Raw genomic sequence first — 10,255 nt, 5'->3', positions numbered from 1 at the left:
CAGAGAACATATGTGCTACCAACTCGGACGTCAAATCCGTTCCAGTGCCAGTATCCAGGATATCAAAGACCAGTTACAGCAGCTGCGGCTCAGCTTGCCTCATTAGAGGACACGACGGTTTTATGGCAGCCTTCCCAACCGAATCAGTGTCTGCATCCAGGACAGGGGGGTGCAACGTCCCACTGATAAGTGAGCTTATACTGCCAAGTTCTTTGTAAATTTGACTCAATCTTGTAAATTTGACCCAATATTGTAGTGAGTGAAATAACTCACATACACTTTCAGCCAATTTCAGCACGCGAAGTTTCATTTTGTTTGTTCGTCCTCTTCTGAGTGCTTCACTTTTTTTTGTAAGGCAGTGTACTTGTATATGCACTGAAGCGCCGCAGAAACTGGCACACGTATTCAAATACAGAGACATGTAAATAAGCAGAATAAGGTGCTGCGGACGGCAATGCCTATATAAGACCAGAAGCGTATGGCGCAGTTTAGATCGGTTACTACTGCTACAATGGCGGGTTATCAAGGTTTAAGTGAGTTTGAACGTGGTGTTAAAGTCGGCGCACGACCGATGGAACGAAGCTCGTCCGAGGTAGCGATGAAGTGGGGATTTTCCCGTACGACCATTTCACGAGTGTACCACTAATATCAGGGTACCCGTAAAACATCAAATCTCCGACATCGCTGCGGCCGGGGAAAGATCCTGCAAGAACGGGACCAACGACGACTGAAGAGAATCGTTCAACTGACAAAGTGCAACCCTTCCGCAAATTGCTGCAGATTTAAATGCTGGGCTGTCAGTAACTGTCAGTGCGTGAACAATTCAAAGAAACATAATCGATATGGGCTCTCAGAGCCAAAAGCCCATCCGTGTGCCATTCATGACTGCACAACACAAAGCATAACATCTCGCCTGGAGCCGTCTACACTGACATTGGACTGTTGATGACTGGAAACATATTGCCTGGTCGAACGAGTCTCGTTTCAAATTGTATCGAGTGGATGGACGTGTACGGGTATGGGTACATCCTCACGGATCCATGGACCCCGCATGTCAGCAGGATACTGTTCAAGTAGCTGAAGGCTCTGTATTGGTGTGGGGCGCGTGCAATTGCAGTGACACGGGACCCTAGATACGTCTAGACACGACTCTGACAGGTGACACGTACGTAAGCATCCTGTCTGATTACCTGCATCCATTCATATCCATTGTCCATTCCGACTATCTTGGGCAATGCCAGCAGGACAATACGGCATCTCACACGTCCAAAATTGCTACAGAGTGGCCCCAGCAACACTCTTCTGAGTTTAAACACTTCCTCTGGCCAGACAAGAATATTAGTGAGCTTGTCTGGGATGCCCTGCAAGAGATCTCCACTCCCTCGTACTCTTACGGATTTATGGACAGCCCTGCAGGATTCGTGGCGTCCATAACGTCCAGCACTACTTCAGACATTAGTCGAGTCCACGCCACGTCGTGTTGCGGCAGTTGTACGTGCTCGCGGGGATCTACACGATATTAGGCAGGTCAATCATTTTCTTTGGCTCCTCAGTGTATAATACCTGAATTCCGTACATTTAAATTTATAAATACAATCCTACATTATTGTTATATTATTATTATTATTATTATTATTATTATTATTATTATTATTACAAACTAATCATGCTCGTGCTGTCGCATTTAATAAAATGTAAAGTAACCGCTAAAGTTCATTAGTAGTACACCGTGTCAGATGGGTATTTAATTCAATAATACAAATATTTGTACACTATTTGATAGTGTTTGATAAGTGTGAGTCACTGCCACGTTGCTCCTACCAGTTAATCAATTACTGTCTGGCAGATATCAATTTAATAGTAAATGCATGAAGCTTATGCCACAAGTTATTACCATTGGCTGAAACTTGTATTCCCTCTTGTCAGTGTTATATGTTTTCTGGTGCTTTACTTCTCTTTCTCATTCATCGTCTCGTACTTTGATTTAAGCTGTCAAACTGAGTGAGGAATTTCATTATATTCTCTATTCTTCAATAGGTGCCAAATCTGTGCTATGTTGTGCGTGTGTACGCATAGTTTCCCACGGTCAAACAGCAGGTAACGTCTTCTCGACAGGTTTTAACCGGTCACACTCTTTTGTGCTACTCTGCGTGCCACAGGTGTGTTCTGTTTCTCATGGGAGACGTTGAAGGTAGTCCAGTTCATGCTGAGCAATCCGGTGACATGCCGGAAGTCATTTTGAAAAAAAAAAAATGTTATGAGTGAATACCGCCGACACGACGCATCATAAGCTCACACACAGTCACGTAAGGCAATAAAACGTGCAAGCAGATGAGTAGAAGAGCCTGCACCGCTGTCGACGGCTCGCTCGGTGTGTTTCATGAAGTATGGAAACCAGTTTGTTAAAGCAAAGCATTCGATTACTATTGTATTTTTTATTATCCGATAGAATCACAATCACCGTTACGTTTCGACCATTTCAAACAGCTACTTCAAAGCTCAAAATACAAATAAAATTTCCATACAGTTCTGGTGTTGCATTTAATATACTTTTACTACAATAAAATAAAGGACAATCTTACTTAAGTAGTTTACTAATTTTTGTGATGCCTGTATTTTAGAAAAGGAATGTCTGTATAACGAAGTAATGAAATTGTAGATCGAATGGTTACGTTCCTCATTTTAACGAAATTACTTAACACACACAATATATATCTGTAGCTTTTATAACCATCGTCAGACTTAGATCGTGGATAGAATTATTTTGCTTTTATTTTCGAATCTCCTATAAAAAAAATATAGCAAAACATCTTTTAAGTTAGTATCAAGGTATGATCCTCCTGACCAGCTACTGAATATGCGAATTTTGCTATCTTATAATATTATAATTGTGCTTCGAGTTCAGTGGATTCTTTACAAAAGCATCAGACTACATTCTTTCTTTCTTTATTTATTTCCATACATAACTAGCAAATAACAAATAAGAAAGTACTTTGATTAAAAGAACTGTTTCAGATTCTGACAAATTTACTTGGTTTTTCTTTTATCCAGTGTTTTGAAACGGAAATCATTAATACATATCAAGAACTTCTCGTTATTACGTGCAGCTTTGAATACTCCTACAAAATCACTATCGGCAACAATAACATGGAATTCTGTGGTTTATCCTTGTATAGGAACACTTCTTCTGTTGGTTTGTAGACAGTCAACGCTATAACAGGATATTCGAGTCTGAATTCTTAACAGCCGTCTTGCAAGTATAAGACTGAAGAAACAGCGAGTTAACAGAAAAGTGTTGGAAGGCCATGACCAGTCCGTGAGGCGAGCGAGATGAGAATCGCCACGAAAGCAATTCTGAAAACAAACAACTGTTCGAGGGAAGAAACTGGTGTCATTACTCAGGAATACGTTGGAAACTACTGCCCGGTTACCTGTAATTTTCTGCCGTGAAGGAAATTACGATATAAAAGAGACTTGGAAAGAGCTTGTCAATTGTCATTTATGGTAAGGAGAAATAATAAGATGCCTCTGTAACTTAACATCTTTAGTTCACTGCAATAAAATGCTAGCGGGGATGGTTACGCAAGTGTAATTTTCACGTGGGAGATCTCCAGACGAAAAGATGCAGTTGCAAAGGTACAGGGTTAGAATTCTAGAGGATACTCTCGAATCCCAGACCAGGCACAGTGAATTACGTTTTCATTGGTGTACTGAAGTATCTTAGGTGAAATAAAGGTTGTTCTTGCAATGGGACAAGGCTTGTTTCCTCCTCTGTCCTTATTTAGTCCGAGCGTACGTTCCATGTTTAAAGACTTCAACGTCGAGATAATGCTAAAAACCTTTTATTCCTGAGGCGCTGTAATGTGCCGGTAATACTCTTACTTCTTTGTGCTGTCACACTGTAGCGAGACTTAATACTGTAACATCCAAACCCACGAAAACTAAAAGTAAAATAAATTTATTCAAAAAAGCAGATCAAAATTCACTCGACACCTTCCTGAGAGACAATCTCCATTTCTTGCGAACCAACTATGTAAGAGGGGTCAATTTGTGGCTCAAATTCAAGGAAATAGACCGATACCGTACGGATCGATATCTTTATTGTCCTCTGCACATAAAAGTTTGGAATATTTGACTGAAAGGCGATTAGAACGGTACGTAAAATTTCGAATGTAATGATACGCAATGGCTGCAAAAAAATAGTTCAAATGGCTCTGAACACTATGGGACTCAACTGCTGTGGTCATAAGTCCCCTAGAACTTAGAACTACTTAAACCTAACTAACCTAAGGACAGCACACAACACCCAGCCATCACGAGGCAGAGAAAATCCCTGACCCCGCCGGGAATCGAACCCGGGAACCCGGGCGTGGGAAGCGAGAACGCTACCGCACGACCACGAGATGCGGGCAACAATGGCTGCAGAATACTTTTATTAGAAGTCACAACCTGTCTCGCGTCAACTGAAGGCGCATCCTCATGTGATCTGTACAAATAAGGAAAATTTCGTTTACAAGAAACCCTAAACAATGGTATGATCGCTGAAATGTTTTATTATAGAGCTTTGCTTGAAGAGTACTCACAAAGATTCTTTTTAACAACTCATCCCCGACATGTTACTGCTTTAGAGCCACTCCCCATTATTCACGTCAAGTTGTAAACAGATAGTGCGGTAAAAGCAGCAGTCCATTTCTAAATTGAAGGGGATAGCAAAACATACAAAAATAAAATCTGGATAAAAAACTAAACGGACCAGACAAAGCTGTAGACTCGTAATTCACTGAGACAATTTCAAAGTTGATCCCAGTAAGCGAGAAGAGCCCTAACGCGCCACAAGAAGGAAGTTGACCGAGCGGCAGCAGGCAAGAAAGTAATGACAGCTATGGAATGGGGAAGGTGTATGAAAGTGGCGTCAGAAACGAGGACCACAAAACCGTCGCTATAGAGGGCGTGAAGGGTAGAGGGTAGCTGTACACGTGCTAAACTACTTAAAAAAATTAGAAAAATTTAATTCCATTTATAAAAATACTGAAAGTTGACAATTAATATCAAAGATATTAAAAAACTTAATGGAATCTGAGTGATAATTTACATTTCCTCTTTGACAAATACAATTTATAAAAATACTGAAAATGGATAGTTAAAATGTAAAATATTAACAAAGCCCGATTGGTAATACAACCGCACTGCCACATTAGCGGGCAAAAGCAAAAGGCTAACAAATGGTTCAAATGGCTCTGAGCACTATGCGACTTAACTTCTGAGGTATCATTCGCCTAGAACTTAGAACTAATTAAACCTAACTAACCTAAGGACATCACACACATCCATGCCCGAGGCAGGATTCGAACCTGAGACCGTAGCGGTCGCCCGGCTCCAGACTGTAGCGCCTAGAACCGCACGGCCACTCCGGCCGGCAAAAAGGCTAACATGGGAAGCTAAAAACTTGTGTGACAATAAAATAGTGGGCTGTAGGAGTAATGTCTATCTGTTTAGACAGTCACAATTGGCCAGAAGACCCTTTTGTCGCAGATCTGTCTGCGCATTCAAGGTAGAATCAGGGTAGAGTATGGCAAATGTCGACTTCTACTAAAATATGAAAACTTTACGTTCGAAATGTACGAGCTGATATTCCTTCGGATGTCGGTGATTTGATGAATAGTTTCGCACAAATGCGATCTTAACGCCGACATTGAGCTGGGGTCGTTTACGCGAATCCGGTCATGACTTTTAACAATCAGCCAATGCGGATTATTTCATTCAAAACGTGGAAATTTGGTTGCCACAATTTAAAATAACATGCTCAAAGTACGTAGAGTATTTTGAACTACTATCTAATATTCAGCTACGTTTCCAGCATGGACATGGCGCGTTAGATATGTTATTGTTATCGTATCTGATAGTGGACATCCTTGGAAGGCAGCGTGGAGGGTAAAAATCGCAGGGGGAGACCAAGAGATGAATATACTAAGCAGATTCAGAAGGATGTAGGTTGCAGTAGGTACTGGGAGATGAAGAAGCTTGCGCAGGATAGATTATCATGGAGAGCTGCATCAAACCAGTCTCAGGACTGAAGACAACAACAACAACAGTGGACATCCATTTGTGTTAATCAATGAATATTTAATAGCATTTTATAAGAACTTGAGTCTTTCGTACGAAGGTCGTGCTGCCTATTCTTGCTCAAAAACTGATAAACTTGCAGGTATCACGAAGTTTCGTCTGCAGCTTTTTTTCCCTCTTTCACGAAAAGCGGTTAATAATGTTTTCGGATGAGGGCACTATAGTACCGCGGACGACAAGCACCTGGCTGGCAGAATGTTTTCTCCAGTTGAAAAGATGTCTCTACCAACTTCTTTAACATGTATACCAGTGACCTCCGACGCAACTTCTTGTCAGCTAGAATTAGCGTACTCCAGTATCTCAATGACCTGTGAATTTCTGCAACTGATGCTCACCTGGAGGCTGTTAAAGATAACTTGAGCGACACAATACATCATTTAAGACGCTGGTTTCGGGAGAAGAGAGTTGCTATTACAATTAGTTCAGTAACTCGGTAGCTAGTATACACTTATGACACAGATTTAAATCGACTGAAGACATACGACTAGATGCGTTCCGGATTACTTTGAAAGGATGTGCCAGATACCTTAGGCTTTGATACAGACAACAAACTTCAGTGGTTCCACTATACAACTGACGTCGAAGGTAAATGTGAAAAAGCTATGAATATACTTCGTGCCGTGATGGGAAACACACAGTACGGATCCTGTAACAGCTCTACACAAGTACTGTGCACTGCCGCGCACTCACCTTGGTTATACCTGCATGGTGTAGGGCACGACCTCCAGACAATTGCTGCAGACAGGTGTCCCAGGGCTTTCCATCAACGGGGCGCTATGCACCGATGCCGATTCAATCGCCGAGAATTTCGCTCAGCATTATGTTCGGGCCTCTGCGTCAGGGAATTACTCGACTGCGTTTCGTGCGCTAAAACGCCGGAAGGAAGGCAAACGATTTTCTTTTGCTTCTCGCCACCCAGAGGCGTAGAACGTAGTTCGTGGGAACTCCAAAGAGCCCTGGCACAGTGCCCCGATACAGCCTCTGGGCCAGATGGCATCCACAATCAGATGCTCAAACACCTGTCCCCAGACTGTCAGCGATGCGTTCTTGCCATCTTCAACCGCATATGAGGCGATGGTGTCTTTCCGTCGCAGTGGCGGGAAAGTACCATCATTCCGGTGCTGAAGCCTGGTAAGGACCCGCTTAATGTGGATAGCTATCGGCCCATCAGCTTAACAAACACTCTGTGGAAGCTACTGGAACGTATGGTGAGTCGACGGCTGTGCTGGCTGCTCGAGTCTCGGGGTCTTCTGGCTCCGTGCTAGAGCGGCTTCTGTCAGGACCGTTCCACCGCCGATATTTTGGTCTTCCTTGAGTCTGCAATCCGCACTGCTTTTTCCAGGGGCGAACACCTCGTCTCCGTCTTTTTCGACCTCTCCAGAGCGTATGACACGACGTGGCAGCACCATATTCTCGCCACGTTGCACGGGTGGGGTCTCCGGGTCTCTCTCCCCACTTTTATTCAGAATTTTTTATCTGTTCGGACATTCCGTGTTTTACTTGGCACATCCCATAGTTCACTTCATATCCAGGAGAACGGCGTTCCAAAGGGCTGTGTATTGAGCGTGCCCCTTTTCCTTGTGGCCATTAAAGGCCTTGCAGCAGCAGTAGGGTCGTCTGTCTCACCCACGTCATATGCTGACGATTTCTGCATCTTTTTCAGTTCCTCCACCATTAGTGTTGCAGAACGTAGGTTGCAGGGAGCCATATGCAAAGCGCAGGCGTGGGCCCTCGCCCATGGGTTTCACTTTTCTCCTGCGAAGACTTGTGTTATGCACTTTTGTCGGCATCGAACTGTCCATCCCCACCCTGAGGTCTATCTTCAGGATGCCATGCTCAGGGTTGTTGACACTTACCGTTCAGGTGCGCAGCAGGGGATGTCATAGGACCGTTGCTGTTCACAATATACGTAAATGACCTTGTGGATGACATCGGAAGTTCACTGAGGCTTTTTGCAGATGATGCTGTGGTGTATCGAGAGGTTGTAACAATGGAAAATTGTACTGAAATGCAGGAGGATCTGCAGCGAATTGACGCATGGTGCAGTGAATGGCAATTCAATCTCAATGTAGAAAAGTGTAATGCGCTGCGAATACATAGAAAGATAGATCCCTTATCATTTAGCTACAAAATAGCAGGTCGGCAACTGGAAGCAGTTAATTCCATAAATTATCTGGGAGTACGCATTAGGAGTGATTTAAAATGGAATGATCATATAAAGTTGATCGTCGGTAAAGCAGATGCCAGACTGAGATTCATTGGAAGAATCCTAAGGAAATGCAATCCGAAAACAAAGGAAGTAGGTTACAGTACGCTTGTTCGCCCACTGCTTGAATACTGCTCAGCAGTGTGGGATCCGTACCAGATAGGGTTGATAGAAGAGATAGAGAGGATCCAACGGAGAGCAGCGCGCTTCGTTACAGGATCATTTAGTAATAGCGAAAGCATTACGGAGATGATAGATAAACTCCATTGGAAGACTCTGCAGGGGAGACGCTCAGTAGCTCGGTACGGGCTTTTGTTAAAGTTTCGAGAACATACCTTCACCGAAGAGTCAAGCAGTATATTGCTCCCTCCTACGTATATCTCGCGAAGAGACCATGAGGATAAAATCAGAGAGATTAGAGCCCACTCAGAAGCATACCGACAATCCTTCTTTCCACGAACAATACGAGACTGGAATAGAAGGGAGAACCGATAGAGGTACTCAGTATACCCTCCGCCACACACCGTCAGGTGGCTTGCGGAGTATGGATGTAGATGTATATGTAGATGTAGATTGCTGTTTGATGCCCGGCTTACATGGCTTCCACATCTTCGTCAGCTCAAGCGTCAGTGCTGGCAGCATCTGAATGCCCTTCGCTGCCTCAGCAACACAACTTGGGGTGCAGATCGTAATACGCTGCTGCGGCTCTACAAAACCCTCTTGCTGTCCCGGCTCGATTATGGGTGTGAGGCGTATGGCTCAGCGTCACCCTCAGCGTTGCAACTGCTGGACCCCGTTCACCATTGTGGGGTTCGACAGGCGACAGGACCATTCCGCACCAGCCCTGTTAATAGCCTACTTTCTGAGGCTAGGGTTCCTCCACTTCGCATCCGGCGTCAACAACTCTTAGCCAACTATGCTGCACACGTCCGTTGTTCGCCCCGTCACCCAAACTATCGTCTCCTTTTCGCTGATGCGGCAGTCCATATCCCACACCGGCGGCCGCTATCAGGACATACAATTGGGTTCCGTGTTTGGTCCCTCCTTGGTGAACTCGAGTCTTTGCCTCATCCATCTGCTCTCTAGGTCCGCCCACATACACCACCTTGGTGTATTCGTCGGCCGCTGCTTCAGCTGGACCTCTCACGATGGCAAAAAGATTCAGATCCTCCTGCAGTCTTGCGTCGCCAATTTCTTGCTCTCCTAGACGCATCCCGTGACTCGGAGGCTATCTATACCGATGGCTCGATGGTTGATGGCCATGTGGGGTATGCTTATGCTCATGCGGACTATGTAGACCAGCGCTCCTCGCCAGAAGGCTGCAGTGTTTACACCGCATAGCTCACAGCCATTTTTCGTGCCCTTGGGCATATTCGTACCAGCACTGGAGAGTCCTTCGTCATTTGCAGTGACTCTCTCAGTAGCCTACAGGCTCTTGACCAGTGCTACCCACACCATCCCATTGTTGTTGCCATCCAGGAATCCGTTCACGCTCTTGAACAGCGTGGACGCTCGGTGGTGTTCATATGGACTCCGGAACACGTTGGGATAGCGGGAGACGAACTCACCGACAAGTTAGCCAAAGAAGCTACCCGCAAACTGACGTTGGAGATCGGCCTCCCGGCAATTGATCTCTGATCAGTGTTGCGCCGTCAGGTCTTTGGGATGTGGGGAGACGAATGGCGCACTCTGTCTGCACCCAACAAGCTGCAGCGAGTAAAGGAGACCACGACTGTGTGGGGTTCCTCCATGCGGGCCTCTCGCAGGGATTCTTTTGTTCTCTGTAGGTTCCGCATTGGTCACTCTTGGCTGACGCATGGTCATCTGCTGCGTCGAGAGGACCCCCTCATTGTCGCTGTGGTGTAAACATGACGGTGGCCCATATGTTGTTGGAATGTCCTATTTTAGCCGGCCCCAGGTGAACTT

The sequence above is a fragment of the Schistocerca cancellata genome, chromosome 2 (genome assembly GCF_023864275.1).
Source record: "Schistocerca cancellata isolate TAMUIC-IGC-003103 chromosome 2, iqSchCanc2.1, whole genome shotgun sequence".
NCBI lineage: Eukaryota > Metazoa > Arthropoda > Insecta > Orthoptera > Acrididae > Schistocerca > Schistocerca cancellata.
Note: the sequence above shows the minus strand (reverse complement) of the source record.